Genomic DNA, 16,598 nt, shown 5'->3' on the forward strand with positions numbered 1-16,598 from the left:
AAAACATCTCACTGACCTGAGAAAAATAACAGCCCATGGCACTTAAATGTGGCCCCATGGTCCCTTGGCCTTGTTGGTCCTAGTGTTCACCTCCCCTGTGAGAAGAGTTATGCTAAAAGGAGATCTCATGGCAGCATCTGCTCAATCCCAATCAGACAGCAGCAATTCCTAATCAGTACATAACCTCGGGAGGCAAACGAGAGAGAATGAAGTTTTAAGAATAACCCCAAATCCGCAAGATTTTTTAAAAATAGCAGTGTGGGGGAAGTAAATCATTCAGAAACTTCAAGGCTTCATTAAAGTTAATGAATTACTTGCAACATGCCTCACAAACATCAATGTGTTGCACCATGAAGATGAGAATTCCTACCCTAGTGAGAAAAAATGTTTTCAAATAGAGGCGGGACCAAGATGGAATAACCAGATGCTTCCAGTGATCCCCCTTACAACAAAGACCCAAAAAATCAAGTGAAATGATTATATTTATGACAAGTTAGGAGCCCTGAACATCAAAGGCAACATTAGAAAATGGACTGAGTGGTAGGGGGGAGAGAGATGGTTCAGAAGCAGAGAGGAGTTGCCGGAACTGAGTAGCTGGGATCCCTCAGGCACCATTTACAGGAGCAGCTGTGGCAGGCTGGTGGTGGCATTTGGCTGCAGTTTCCTCAGGGAGAAGCCGCCAGCTGCACAGCCTACTCACACCTAGAGAAGAACAGCGCTCTTGGCAAAAGCTAAGTACTTGCATATATTTTACTGTGACCCCAGCCCCCAAGCTGGCTTCAGCAGCTGTTCATTTCCCTCGGCCTGAGATAGGCCCACTTGAGCGTGCTGAGCCATGTTCCCGGCCTTGGAGAAGGAATAAATTCACATCAGGGGAAAAAGATAATTTGCCAGCTCCACTAACCAGGGTAGCTCAGGACAGAAGCAGCTCCTGCCCAGGCATAAATGGTCCATGGACTTTGAATACTTTTCCCCTCTGCACGGACCTGTGTGGGCCTATTTCAGGAGAATAGGCTCTTGTTGGCAGACTGCAACTGTTTCAGCTGTGCAGTGAAGAGGTGGGTATTTGATATTTGACACTGCTTTGCCTATTAAACAGAGTCCTCACCTACCCACATCAGGGGCGTAAGGACTGGTGGCTCCACTCACATCACCCAGCCACCTGTGACAGGGGTCCAAGGATAGCTGGTACCTCCCAGCCCTTACAACCAAAAACATTGGGTGCCCATGGTCCATCTGCAGAACCCAACCACCTGTACACTCTAGGGAACAGGGACACACTTTCCACAGAGACACTCGGGGGACAGTTCACAGACACCTACCTTATTGAGAGCATGACCCCTGCTGCAACCAGATACCAGTACCTTCACTGGACACACCTGTGCCCCTAAGACTATATGACATAAGCTGTATGACACGCTTGATGACCAGCTACCTGGACACCTGAGCTGAATCCACACAGAAAAGTGAATGGACTCATAAGCACATATACCTGATAACAGCTCTAGCCATCTGGTGACAGGAAGTCAGGGCTCCAAAGGTGAAAATAATCAAGCTAGGTCATTCAAGCAACCCACCTGGGCAAATCAAAACAAAACAAAGCAAGAAACTAGGATTCAGTAAGCAAACATAAAATAAACTAATACAATAATTTATAGATGGCTCGGAGACAACAGTCAATATTAAACCAGATAAAGAAACAGAGAATCAAAGGATTTTCTGGATGAAGGCACCTTCCTGGAATTACTGGCTGCAGAATACAAAAGATTAATATACAGAACTCTTCAAGACATCAGGAAAGAGATCAGGCAATACACAGAACAAGCCAAGGAACACACAGATAAACAGTTGAAGAAATTAAAAAGGCTATTCAAGAACATGAAGAAAAATTTAATAAGGCACAAGAATCCATAGAAAGATAGCAATCAGAAATTCAGATGATTAACAATAAAACTACAGAATTAGACGACTCACTAGAAAGTCAGAGGAGCAGAATTGAGCAAGTGGATGTCAGAATTAGTGACTTTGAAGATAAAGCACTTGGCACCAATATATTTGAAGAAAAATCAGATAAAAGAATCTTAAAAAATGAAGAAACCTTAAGAATCATGTGGGATTCTATCAAGAGAAACAACCTATGAGTGATTGGAATACCAGAGCAGGTAGGGATAACAGAAAATACGGAGAGAATTGTTGAAGATTTGTTGGCAGAAAACTTCCCTGATAGCATGAAAGATGAGAAGATATCTATCCAAGATGCTCATCGAACTTCACATAAGGTAGATTTAAAAAAAAGTTTTCAAAACATAACTGTTAGGCACATTTATATTTTGTTTGCACCTACTGTCATACCACAATGTGTCATAGAGAGATGTGATCCTATGATTTCTCTCCTAAAATTATTTTTTTCTTTCCTGTCTGTCAAAATTAGAGAGGAACCAAGACTCAATATAATTTGCTTTTACCACGAACCAATTTTCTACTCATATCACCTTACTGAAAGAACTTAGGCACCTCCAAGGTTTTGGAGTATATATCTAAAGTCAATTTAGCTATGGTTAAAAAAAAACTTTTTTTTTATATGGGTATTATTGTAGAAATTCCAATAAATACACACAAAAATGATGCTAAACCTATGCCATTACATAAATGTCATGGAAATAGTAATGAAAATACATATAATATCCTATAATATGCTTCTTATGGGCTAGGTATGTCCCGGCACCGAGGATCTTGATTGTGATGATAAATACAAAAACTACTTACCACTGACTCTTGCCAAAAGCCTTGGATTTCTGGCTATGGTGGTAGGGCTTGCTGCTCTCCACACTACTGCCTGGTCTGGAATGGATATTCCTTGGCATTATAGGCTGTTGAGTGCCATGGGTCATGAGGAAGACTTGCTATTCCAGGAGCTGCCTTGAGCGTGCTCATTGCCTAATGCAGAAGTCAAAAACCCTTCTTTGATCTCTCCATGAATTCATTTTTCTAAGACAACCATTTATAAACACCTCTGAACCAACCTTTGGGAGTACCCATCTAATCACTCTCTAAGTGGCTGTTCTGGGACTTCTCAGAGTGCTAACACAACCCAGGGTCAAAAGCCTGAAGAGAAATATAGAAATGAAGAGCAATTAATTCTCCCTTCAATCCATTAAGTTCATGACAAACATCGTTTCCCAGCATGCAATGAGATGATCAGCTTCCAGTCTCTTTCAGAATATTTACAGATGTATTTCAGCACTAGATTTCTATTCAAAAACTGTGGCTGACTAAAGCTGTGGAACTGAATTCCCCCCTTCGCATTCAGGACAGAAGGGGCAAGGATTGGTGTGCACTTATTTGCTTGAATTCCACAAGGCACTGGGAGTTTTCTCCATTTGGTCTGAAGCCCATTGATGCAGACCTCAGACCTGGACTCATTATGCTTCATGTCCTGCTGGTTGTACCTCTATGTGGAGCCACTGTACTAACAGCATACCTGCTGTCTTAGTGATCCAAACCCATTGCTGTTGAGTTGTTTCAGACTCTTAGCGACCCTATAGGCAGAGTAGAAATGCCCCATAGGATTTCCAAGGAGGAGCTGGTCGATTCCAACTGCTGACTTTTTGGTTAGCAGCCAAGCTCTTAACAACTGCTACATCAGAGCTCCTATGTCTTAGTGCTCAGCCACTCCAAATTGGGGCTGCTCGCTGGATGTGGTGCTTCCTTTCTTCCACATCAGCCTCCTCTAGGTCATCATGTCCCTGATTTCTGGTTCTGCTCATGACCTAGTGAAGACACCACTTGCTTTGGAGTCCTTTAGAGGAAAAAGGAGGAACAAACAGCTAAGTAAGGCACTAATGGGGAGAAGGCTGTAAGTTTGTAAATCTTGAAGTATTTTACTGCACCAAATCTAGGGCAAAAACACTATAAAGTGTTAAAATTGAAGCCTTCAAAAATTAAAAAATACCATTAGCAACTTGGAGATTTTCCCATAGGTGAAGAAGAAGCACAGAAATGATGCTTATTTAAAAAATCTTAGAATCATTATACAGCAGGAAAAGGCAAATAAAAACCACAGTGACATAACACTTCACAATCACTAGGATTGCTTGAATCAAAAAATTAGATAACTAGTTTTTGAGAGGATGTGGAGAAATCAGAACTCTCATATATTGCTGGTGGGAACGTAAGATGGTGCAGCCACTTTCGAAATGGTCTTTGTATTCTTCAAAAGGTTGAGCATAGAGTTATATGATCCAGCAATTCCACTACTAGGTATATACCCAAGGTAAATGAAAACATATATCCACACAAGAACTTGTATGACAGTGTCCATAGAAACTCTATTCATAACAGACTAAAAGTGGGAACAACACAATGACTATGAATTGATGAATGGATAAGTAGTCTTACAATAGAAAATGATACAGCAATTAAAAGAAATGAAGTATTGATACATGATGCAACATGGCTGAACCTTGAAAACATGCTACATGAAAGAAGCCAGTCACAAAGACCACATATTGTATGATTCCTTTTACATGAAATGTCCAGAATAGGAGAACCCACAGAAGCAAAGTAGATTAATAGTAGCCTAGGGTTGAGGGGTTTGGGAGAATATTGGGAGTAACTGCTAATAGATATAAGGTTCCTTTTGAGGTGATGAAGATGTTCTAAAATATCAATGGATCAGAGAACATAGTACACATGTGACCACAATGTATGAAATCCTCAGTGCAGGTATAGCTGTTTGTCATGGTGAAATGAGGTACCTCAGTCACCAAAAGGTGATATATAGAGAGAGCACTATTAAATTGCAGCAGAATTTGCACGTTCTTCTCCAAATAAGAACTGTATTCCAGAAGGAAAAGCATTGATCTAACCACTGATATCACTAGAGAATCCATGTTCTCCAGCCAGTTTCTTCAGGCTCCCTTTGACCTCCTTGTTTCTCAGGAGGTAAATGATGGGGTTCAACATGGGGGTCATAATACAGAAAAGCACAGAGACCAGAAGTCTATGTCCAGGCTGTAGCCTACATTGGGTCTGTCATAGTTGAAATTGCCTGTTCCAAAGAAGACCACCACCACACTGAGTTGGGAAGCACATGTAGAAAAGGCCTTGCTCCTCTCCTGAGCAGATGGAATCCTCAGGATGGCAGAGATAACATGTATGTAGGACACTATGGTAAACACCCCCACAAGTCTGTCCGTTTGTCATACTGCATGTTGCTGTGGTGCTGGAAGCTATGCTACCAGTATTCAGATACCAGAAGGGTCACCCATGGTGGGGAGGTTTCAGCTGAGCTTCCAGACTAAGACATAATAGGAAGAAGGACCTGGCAGTCTATTTCTGAAAAGAATTAGCCAATGAAAACCTTATGAGTAACAGCAGAACACAGTCTGATATAGTGCCAAACAATGAGCCCCCCAGGTTGGGAGGCATTCAAAAGACGACTGGAGACCAACCTTCTCAAAGTAGAGTCAGCTTTAATGATGTGGATGGAGTCAAGCTTTCAGGACCTTCATTTGCTGAAGTGGCATGACTCAAAATGAGAAGAAACAGCTGTAAACATCCATTAATAATTGGAATGTGTAACGTACAAAGTATGAATCTAGGAAAACTGGAAATCACAAAAAATGAAATGGAATGCATAAACATCAATATCCTAGGCATTAGTGAGCTGGAAGGAGTGGTAGTGGCCATTTTGAATCAGACAATCATAAGGTCTACTATGCCAGGAATGACAAATTGAAGAGAATGAAAACTTGAGGATGATGACAACTTGAAGACAATGCATTCATCATCAAAAAAGAACATTTCAAGATCTATCCTGAAGTACAATGCTGTCAGTGATAGGGTAATATCCATACGCCTACAAGGAAGACCAGTTAATATGACTATTATTCAAATTTATGCACCAACCACTAAGGAAAAGATGAAGAAATTGAACCTTTTTACCAGCTTCTGCAGTCTGAAATTGATCAAACATGCAATCAGGATGTACTGACTATTACCGGGGATTGGAATGCGAAAGCTGGAAACAAACAAGGATCGATAGCTGAAAAATATGGCCTTGGAGAGAGAAACGCGTAAGATCGCACAACAGAATTTTGCAAGACCATCTACTTCTTCATTGTAAATACCTTTTTTCACCAACATAAACAGTGACTATACACCTAGACTTGCCAGATGAAATACACAGGAATCGAATTGACTACATCTGTGGAAAGAGACCAACAGAAAAGCTCAATATCATCAGTCAGAACAATGCCAGGGGCTGACTACGGAACAGATGATCAATTGCTCGTATGCAAGTTCAAGTTAAAACTGAAGAAAATTAGAACAAGTCCACAAGAGCCAAAGTACAACCTTGAGAATATCCCACCTGAATGTAGATTTGACATCCTGAACACTAATCACTAAAGACCAGATAGGTGAGTTGTGGAATGACATCACAAACATCATACATAAAGAAAGCAAGAGGTCATTAAAAAGACAGGAAAGAAAAAAATGGGTGTCAGAAGAAATTCAGAAACTTGCTCTTGAATGTTGAGCAGCTAAAGCAAAAGGAGGAAATAATGAAGTAAGAGAACTGAACAGAAGATTTCAAAGGGTAGCTCGAGAAGACAAAGTAAAGCAGTATAATGATATGTGCAGAGAGCTGGAGATAGAAAACCAAAAGGGAAGAAAACACTCAGCATTTCTCAAGCTGAAAGAATTGAAGAAAAAAATCAAGTCTTAAGTTGCAATAGTGAAGGATTCTATGAGGAAAATACTAAATGACCCAGGAAGCATCAAAAGAAGATGGAAGGGAATACAGAGTAGACAGGGCCAAGGTGGCAGAGTAGTCAGAGGCCTCCGGTGATCCCTCATACAACAAAGACACACACACACAAAAAAAACAAGTGAAATGATTATATTTATGACAAGCTAGGAGCCCTGAACGTCAAAGTCAGAAAATGGACTGAGCAGCAGTGGGAGGGTGAGACGGTTCTGAAGCAGGGAGGAGTTGCCAGACTTGAATCGCTGGGAAACCACAGGCACCATTCCCAGGAGCGACTACGGCGGGCTGGTGGTAGCGTTCAGCCGCAGTTTCCTCAGGGAAAAACAGCTGGCCACACAGCATACTCACACCTCCAGAACCAGAGAATAATGGCACTCTTGTCAAAAACTAAGCACTTGCGTATATTTTACCATGCCCCCAGGCCCCAAGCAGGCTTCAGTGGCTGTTGATTTCACTGGACCTAAGATAGGTCCTGCTGAGTGCTCTGAGCCGTTCTCCCAGACTAGGAGAAGGAATAAATTCAGATAACCTGTCAGCTCGAGTGAACTGGGGAGCACTGGACAGAATCAGCTCCTGTTCAGGCATAAATGGTCTGTGGCCTCTGCATAACTTTCCCCTCTGCATGGACCTGTGTGGGCCTATTTCAGGAGAATAGGCCCTTGCTGGCAGACTGCAACTGCTTCAGCTATGCGTTGGAGAGGTGGGTGTTTAATGCTTGACACCACTTTGCCTATTAAACAGGGTCCTCACCTACCCACAACAGGGGCTGAAGGACGAGTGGCTCCACTCACATCACCCAGCCACCTGCAACAAAGGTCCAAGGATAACTGGTACCTCCCAGCCCTTACAACCAAAAGCATTATGTGCCCATGGTCTGTCTGCAGAACCCACCCACCTTCACACTGTAGGGAACAGGGACACACTTTCCTCAGAGACACTGGGGGGATGGTTCTCAGCCCCCTGCCTTGTTGAGAGAGTGACCCCTGCTGCAACCAGATACTGGAACCTACACCAAACACCCCTGTGCCTCTAAGACTGTAGGACAGAGGCTGTATGACACACTTGATGGCCAGCTACCTGGATACCTGAGCTGAATCTACACAAGAAATGTAAATGGACTCATATGCTCATATACCTGATAACAGCTCTAGTCATCTGGTAGGATGTCAGAGCTCCCAAGGTGAAAATAATCAAGGTAGCTCACTCAAGCAACCTATTTGGGCATATCAAAACCAAACAAAAGAAAGCAAGAAGCTAGGATGTAGTAAGCAAACATAAAATAAACTAATACATTAACTTGCAGATGGCTCGGAAAGAACTGTCAGTATCAAGTCACATAAAGAAGCAGACCATGATCGCTTCAACAAGCTCTCAAAGCAAAGTATCAAGGGATTTTCTGGACAAAGGTGCCCTCCTGGAATTACTGGTTGCAGAATACAAAAGATTAATATACAGAATTCTTCAACACACCAGGAATGACATCAGGAAGGAGATAAGGCAATATGCAAAACTAGCCAAGGAACACACAGCTAAAGCAGTTGAAGAAATTAAAAAGGTTATTCAGGAAAATAAAGAGAAATTTAATAAGCTCCAAGAATCCATAGAGAGACAGCAATCAGAAATTCAGAAGGCTAACAATAAAATTACAGAATTAGACAACTCAGTACAAAGTCAGAAGAGCAAAATTGTGGAATTGGAAGCCAGAATGAGTGAGATTGAAGTTAAAACACTTGGCACCAATATATTTGAAGAAACATCAGATAAAAGAATTAAAAAAAATTAAAAAGCCCTAAATATCATGTAGGACTCTATCAAGAGAAATAACCTAAGAGTGATTGGAGTACCAGAACAGGGAGGGATAGCAGAAAATACAGAGAGAATTGTTGAAGATTTGTTGGCAGAAAACTTCCCTGATATTGTGAAAGATGAGAAGGTATCTATTCAAGATGCTCATTGAACTCCACATAAGCTAGATCTCAAAAGAAAGTCACCAAGAGTATTATAATCAAACTTGGCAAAACCAAAGACAAAGAGAGAATTTTAAGAGCAGCTAGGGATAAACGAAAAGTCACCTACAAAGAAGAGTCAATAAGAATAAGCTCCGACTACTTGGCAGAAACCGTAGGCAAGAGGCAATGGGATGACTTAAATAAAGCATTGAAGGAAAAAAATTGCCAGCCAAGAATCATATATCCAGCAAAACTGTCTCTCAAATATGAAGGTGAAATTAGGACATTTCCAGATAAACAGAAGAAGGGAATTTGTAAAAACAAACCAAAACTACAAGAGAAACTAAAGGGAGTTCTTTGGTTAGGAAATCAATAATATCAGATATCAACCCAAAACTAGAACACAGGACACAGCAACCGTATGTCAACCCAGATAGGGAAATCACAAAAATAAACCAAGATTTAAAAAAAAAACACTTAAAACAGGGAAAGAGCAAAGTCATTACTTAAAACAAGACAACATTAAAACAATATACAGGGACTAAGAAATGTAGTCATAGATCTTTCACATGGAGAGTAAGACAAAACAATACAAAGAGATAAAATGTTGAAATTTAGAAAAATAAGGGTGAATATTAAGGTAACCACAAAGGAGACAAACTATCCTACACATCAAAATAAAATACAAGAAAAAAATAGACACTCAGCAGAAACAAAATCAACAACAACGAATAAGAAGGAAAGACAATATATAAAGGCAAACCACTCACCTCAAAAAATTAAGTAGGAAAAAGAAACTGTCAACAACACACAAAAAAAGACATCATCAAAATGACAGCACTAAACTCATAAAAAAAAAAAAATCATACGTATCCATAATTGCACTGAATGTAAGTGAACTAAATGCACCAATATAAAGAGACAAAGAGTGACAGAATGGATAAAAAAAAAAAAAATGATCCGTCTATATGCTGCCTACAAGAGACACAACTTAGGCTTAGAGAAACGAACAAACTAAAACTCAAAGGATGGAAAAATATACATCAAGCAAACAACACACAAAAAAGAGTAGAAGTGGCAATATTAATTTCTGACAAAATAGACTTTAAAGTTAAATCCATCATTAAGGAAACGGAAGGACACTATATAATGATTAAAGGGACAATATACCAGGAGGATATAGCCATATTAAATATTTATGCACCCAGTGACAGGGCTGCAAGATACATAAACTCTTACATTGAAAAGTCAGATAGACGACTCCACAATTATAGTAAGAGACTTCAACACACCGCTTTTGGTGAAGGACAGAGCATCCAGAAAGAAGCTCAATAAACGGATGGAAGATCTAATTGCCACAATCAACCAGCTTAACCTCATAGACATATACAGAACACTCCACCCAAAAGCAGCCAAGTATACTTTCCTTTCTAGCACACATGAAACATTCCCTAGAATAGACCACGTATTAGGTCATAAAGAAATCTTTAGCAGAATCCAAAACATCAAAATATTATAAAGCATCTTCTCTGATCATAAGGCCATAAAAGTAGAAACCAATAACAGAAAAAGCAGAGAAAAGAAATGAAACTTTTTAGAAACTGAACAATGTCCTGTTCAAAAACAACTGGGTTATAGAAGACATTAAGGATGGAATAAAGAAATTCTTAGAACCCAATGAGAATGAAAACACTTCCTATCAGAATCTTTGGGATACACCTAAAGCAGTGCTCAGAGGTCAATTTATATCAATAAATGCACATATACAAAAGGAATAAAGGGCCCAAATCAAAGAATTAACCCTACAACTTGAACAAAAGAGAAAGAGAGCAACAAAAGAAACCCTCAGTCATCAGAAGAAAACAAATAATAAAAATTAGAGCAGAATTAAATGAAATAGACAATAGAAAAACAATTTAAAGAGCTAACAAGACCAAAAGTTGGTTCTTTGAAAAATTGAAAAAACTTGATGAACCATTGGCCAAATTCACAAAAGAAAAAAAAAAAGACAGGAAGCAAATAACCTGAATAAGAAATTAGATGGGTGATATCACAACAGACCCAACTGAAATTAAAAGAATCGTATCAGATTACTAGGAAAAATTCTCCTCTAAAAAATTTGAAGACCTAGAAGAAGTGGATGAATTTCTAGAAATACGCTACCTACCTAAACTAACAAAAACAGAGATAGAACAACTAAATAAACCCATAACAAAAGAAGAGGTTGAAAAGGTAATTAAAAAACTCCCAACAAAAAAAAGTTCAGGCCTGGACAGCTTTAAGGCAGAGTTCTACCAAACTATCAGAGCAGAGTTAACACCACTACTATTAAAGGTATTTCAGACCATAGAAAAGAACGGAATACTACCAACCTCATTCTAGGAAGCCACCATATCCCTGATACAAAAAACCAGGTAAAGACACCACAAGAAAAGAAAATTACAGACCTATATCTCTCATGAACATAGACGCAAAAATCCTCAACAAAATTCTAGCCAATAGAATTCAGCAACACATCAAAAAATAATTCACCATGAACAAGTGGGATTCATACCACGTATGCAGGAACAGTTCAACATTAGAAAAACAATTAATGTAATAGCTCATATAAATAAAACAAAAGGCAAGAACCACATAACCTTATCAATTGATGCAGAAAAGGTATTTGACAAAGTTCAACAGCCATTCATGATAAAAAGTCTCAGTAAAATAGGAATAGAAGGAAGATTCCTCAACATAATAAAGGGCATTTATACAAAGCCAACATCCTCATCCTAAATGGACAGAGTCTGAAAGCATTCCCCTTGAGATCGGGAACCAGACAAAGATGCCCTTTATCACCACTCTTATTCAACATTGTGCTGGAGGTCTTACCCGGAGCAATTAGGCTAAATAAAGAAATAAAGGGCATCCAGATTGGGAAGGAAGAAGTAAAAGCATCTCTCTTTGCTGATGACATGATCTTATACACAGAAAATCCTAAAGAAGCCTCAAGAAAAACACTGAAAATAATAGAAGGGTTCAGCAGAATATCAGGATACAAGATAAACATACAAAAATCAGTTGGATTCCTCTACACCAACAAAAAGAACATCCAAGAGGAAACCATCAAATCAATACCATTTACAGTAGCCCCCAAGAAGATAAAATACTTAGGAATAAATCTTACCAGAGACCTAAAAGAGCTATACAAGAAAACTACAAGACACTACTGCAAGAAACCAAAAGAGACCTACATAAGTGGAAAAACATACCTTGCTCATGGACAGGAAGACTTAACATTGTAAAAATGGCTATTCTACCAAAAGTGATCTATAGATAAGATGCATTTGTGATCCAAATTCCAATGACATTTTCTAATGAGATGGAGAAACAAATCACCAACTTCATATGGAAGGGAAAGAGGCCCTGGATAAGTAAAGCATTACTGAAAAAGAAGAACCAAGTGGGAGGCCTCACTCTACCTGATTTTAAAACCTATTATACTGCCACAGTAGTCAAAACAGCCTGGTATTGGTACAACAGATACATAGACCAACGGAACAGAGTTGAGAATTGAGACATAAATCCATCCCCATATGAGCAGCTCGTATCTGACAAAGGCCCAAAGTCAGTTACATGGGGAAAAGACAGTCTTTTCACAAACGGTGCTGGCATAACTGGATATCTATCTGCAAAAATTTGAAACAAGACCCATACCTCACTCCTTGCACAAAAACTAACTCACAATGGACCAAAGACCTAAATATAAAATCTAAAACAATAAAGATCATGGAAGAAAAAACAGGGACAACATTAAAAACCCTAATACATGGCATAAACAGTATACAAAACATTATTAACAATGCACAAACAACAGAAGAGAAACTAGATAACTGGGAGCTCCTAAAAATGAAACACCTATGCTCATCTGAAGACTTCACAAAAAGAGTAAAAAGACTAAAAAGACTACCTACAGACTGGGAAAAAATTTTTAGCTATGACATTTCCAATCAGCGTCTGATCTCTAAAATCTACATGATACTGCAAAAACTCACCTACAAAAAGACAAATAACCCAATTAAAAAATGGGCAAAGGATATGAACAGGCACTTTACTAACGAAGACATTCAGGTAGCTGACAGATACATGAGGAAATGCTCATGATCATTAGCCATTAGAGCAATGCAAATCAAAACTACAACGAGGTTTCACCTCACTCCAACAAAGCTGGCATTAATCCAAAAAACACAAAATAATAATGTTGGAGGGGATGTGGAGAGACTGGAACACTTATACACTGCTGGTGGGAATGGAAAATGGTACAACCACTTTGGAAATCAATATGGCACTTCCTTAAAAATCTAGAAATAGAATTACCATAGGATCCAGCAATCCCACTCCTTGGAATACATCCTAGAAAAATAAGAGCCTTCACACAAACAGATTTATGCACACCCATGTTCATTGCAGCACTGTTTACAATAGCAGAAAGATGGAAACAACCAAGGTCCCCATCAACGGATGAATGGATAAATAAATTATAGTATATTCACACAATGGAATACTACACATCAATAAAGAACAACGATGAATCCGTGAAACCTTTCATAACTAGAAGGAATCTGGAAGGCATTATGCTGAGTGAAATTAGTCAGTTGCAAAAGGGCAAATATTTGTATGAGACCACTATTATAAGAACTCAAGAAAGAGTTTAAACAGGAAAGAAAATATTCTTTGATGGTTACAGCAGTGGAGAGGGATGGAGGGGGAGGGGTATTCACTAATTAGATAGTAGACAATAACTATTTTAGGTGAAGGCAATGACAATATGCAATACAGGAGAGGTCAGCACGGTTGGACAAAACCAAAAGCAAAGACATGTCCTGAATAAACTGAACGCTTCAAAGGCCAGCGTAGCAGGGGTGGGGGTTTGGGGACCATGGTTTCAGGGGACATCTGGGTCAACTGGCATAATAAAACCTATTAAGAGAACATTCTGCATCCCACTTTGGAGAGTGGCATCTGGGATCTTAAATTCTAGCACGCAGCCATCTAAGATGCATCAATTGGTCTCAACCTACCGGGAGCAAAGGAGAATGAAGAACATCAAAGATACAGCATAATTATGAGCCCAAGAGACAGAAAGGGGCACGTAAACCAAGGATTACATCAGCCTGAGACCAGAAGAACTAGAGAGTGCCCGGCCACAACTGATGCCTTCCCTGACAGGGAACACAGCAGAGAAACCCTGGGGGAGCAGGAGAGCAGTGGAATGCAGATCTCAAATCCTCTTAAAAAGAGCAGACTTAATGGTCTGACTGAGGCTAGAAGGACCCCAGAGGTCATATCCCCCAGACCTTCTGTTAGCCCAGAACAGGAAACATTCCCAAAGCCAACTCTTCAGACAGGGGTTGGACTGAACCATGGGATAGAAAATGATACTGGTGAGGAGTGAGCTTCTTGGATCAGGTAGACACAGGAGACTATGTGGGCAGCTCCTGTCTGGATGGGAGATAATAGGGCAGAGGGAGTCAGAAGCTGGCTGAATGGACATGTAAATAGAAAGGGGAAAGGAGTGTGCTGTCTCATTAGGAGTATACACCTAGGTGTATTTAAATTTTTGTCTGAGAGACTGACTTGATTTGTAAACTTTCACTTAAAGCACAATAAAAATTTAAAAAAAAAAAAAGATAGAAGGAATACACAGAGTCACTGTACCAAAAAAAATTGGTTGACATTCAACCATTTCAAGAGGTAACATAGGATCAGGAACTGATGGTATTGAAGGAAGAAGTCCAAACTGCACTGAAGGCATTGGCAAAAAACAAGGCTCCAGGAATTGATGGAATACCAACTGAGATACTTCAACAAACGAATGCAGCACTGCAAGTGCTCACTCCTTGATGCCAAGAAATTTGGAAGATAGTTACCTGGCCAACCCACTGGAAGAGATCCATATTTATGCCTATTCCCAAGAAAGGTGATCCAACCGAATGTGGAAATTATTGAATAATATCATTAATATCACACACAAGCAAAATTTTGCTGAAGATCATTCAAAATCGGCTGTAGCAATATAATGACAGGGAACTGCCAGAAATTCAGGCTGGAATCAGAGGAGGACGTGGAACCAGGGATATCATTGCTGATATCAGATGGATCCTGGCTGAAAGCAGAGAATACCAGATGGATGTTTACCTGTGTTTTATTGACTATGCAAAGGCATTTAACTGTGTGGAACGTAACAAATTATGGATAACATTGAGAAGAATGGGTGTTCCAGAATACTTAACTGTGCTCTTGAAGAAACTGCACATAGATCATGAAGCAGTTGTTTGGACAGAACAAGGGGATTCTGCATGGTTTAAGGTCAGGAAAATTGTGTGTCAGGGTTGTATTCTTTCACCGTATCTATTCAATCTGTATGCTGAACAAATAACCCAAGAAACTGTACTATATGAAAAAGAACAGCATCAGGATTAGAGGAAGACTCATTAACAACCTGCGATATGCAGATGACACAACCTTTCTTGCTGAAAATGAAGGGAACTTGAAGCACTTACTGATGAAGATCAAAGACCACAGCCTTCAGTATGGATTATGCCTCAACATAAAGAAAACAAAAATCCTCACAACTGGACCAATAAGCAACATCATGATAAATGGAGAAAAGATTGAAGTTGTCAAAGATTTCATTTTACTTGAGTCCACAATCAATGCTCATGGAAGCAGCAGTCAAGAAATCAAAAGACACCTTGCATTGGGCAAATCTGCTGCAAAGGACCTCTTTAATGTGTTGAAAAGCAAAATGTCACCTTGAAGACTAAGGTGGGCCTGATCCAAGCCATGGTATTTTCAACTGTGTCATAATCATGCAAAAGATGGACAGTGAATAAGGAAGACTGAAGAAGAATTGGTGTCTTTGAATTAGAGCGTTGGCAAAGAATATTTAATATACCATGGACTGTCAAAAGAACGAACAAACCTGTCTTGGAAGAAGTACAACCAGAAAGCTCCTTAGAAGCAAAGATGGCGAGGCTGCATCGTACACAATTTGGACATGTTGACAGGTGGGATCAGTCCCTGGAGAAGGACTTCATGCTTGGTAAAGTACAGGGTCATCAGAAAAGATGAAGACCTTCAATGAGATGAATTGACACAGTGGCTGCAACAATGGGCTCAAGCATAACAATGATTGTGAGCATGGCATGGGACCGGGCAGTGTTTCGTTCTGTTGTACATAGGGTCCCTATGAGTCCGAGCCGATCTGACGGCACCTAACGACAACAACAACATGGTAAACAGACAAGAACTCAGACCAATGGTGGCACTGGCCAGGTGGAGCACAAACTTATTTGATGGAGGTGTCTGAGCAGGACAGCTTCAGGAGCAGTGGGATGTCACAGAGGAAGTGGCCCGTCTGGTTGGCCCACATAGAATAAGTGTGGTTGTCAGCACTGTATGTGTTATGGAATTCACCAATCCACAAAGCCAGGTCCCAGTTAGCAAGTACACACAAAACTTCACACTCATGAAGAGTGGATATTGAAGGAGGTGGCAGATGGCTACATAGAGGTCATAAACCATAACATAAGATACCCTCAGTGCCAGCACAGGTCACAAGGAAGAGCATCTGGAAACGGGATCCCTTGTACGAGATGGTCTTCTTCTCCTGGAGGAAGTTCACCAGCAAGGCTGAGACAGTGGTGGATGAGTAGCCGACGTCCAAGAAACCCAAGTTGCTGAGGAGATAATACATTAGAGTGTGGAGGGCAGGATTGACTCCTGCGGCTGTTAATAGGAAATCATTTCCCAGAAGAGTTGTCAGATAAACAATCTAGAATACCAGGAAGAAGAGCCCTTGGAGTTCTGGATGGTTGGAAAATCCTAGGAAG

At 40.1% G+C, this 16,598-nt stretch overlaps 1 pseudogene; it reads right to left on the reverse strand.

Moving 5' to 3' along the window:
- Positions 1-4,815: 4,815 nt before the first annotated feature.
- Positions 4,816-16,290, reverse strand: LOC100670576 (olfactory receptor 5J3-like; annotated as a pseudogene).
- Between the last annotated feature and the right edge of the window lie 308 nt (positions 16,291-16,598).

Source organism: Loxodonta africana, chromosome 3 (assembly GCF_030014295.1).
Source record: "Loxodonta africana isolate mLoxAfr1 chromosome 3, mLoxAfr1.hap2, whole genome shotgun sequence".
Taxonomy (NCBI): domain Eukaryota; kingdom Metazoa; phylum Chordata; class Mammalia; order Proboscidea; family Elephantidae; genus Loxodonta; species Loxodonta africana.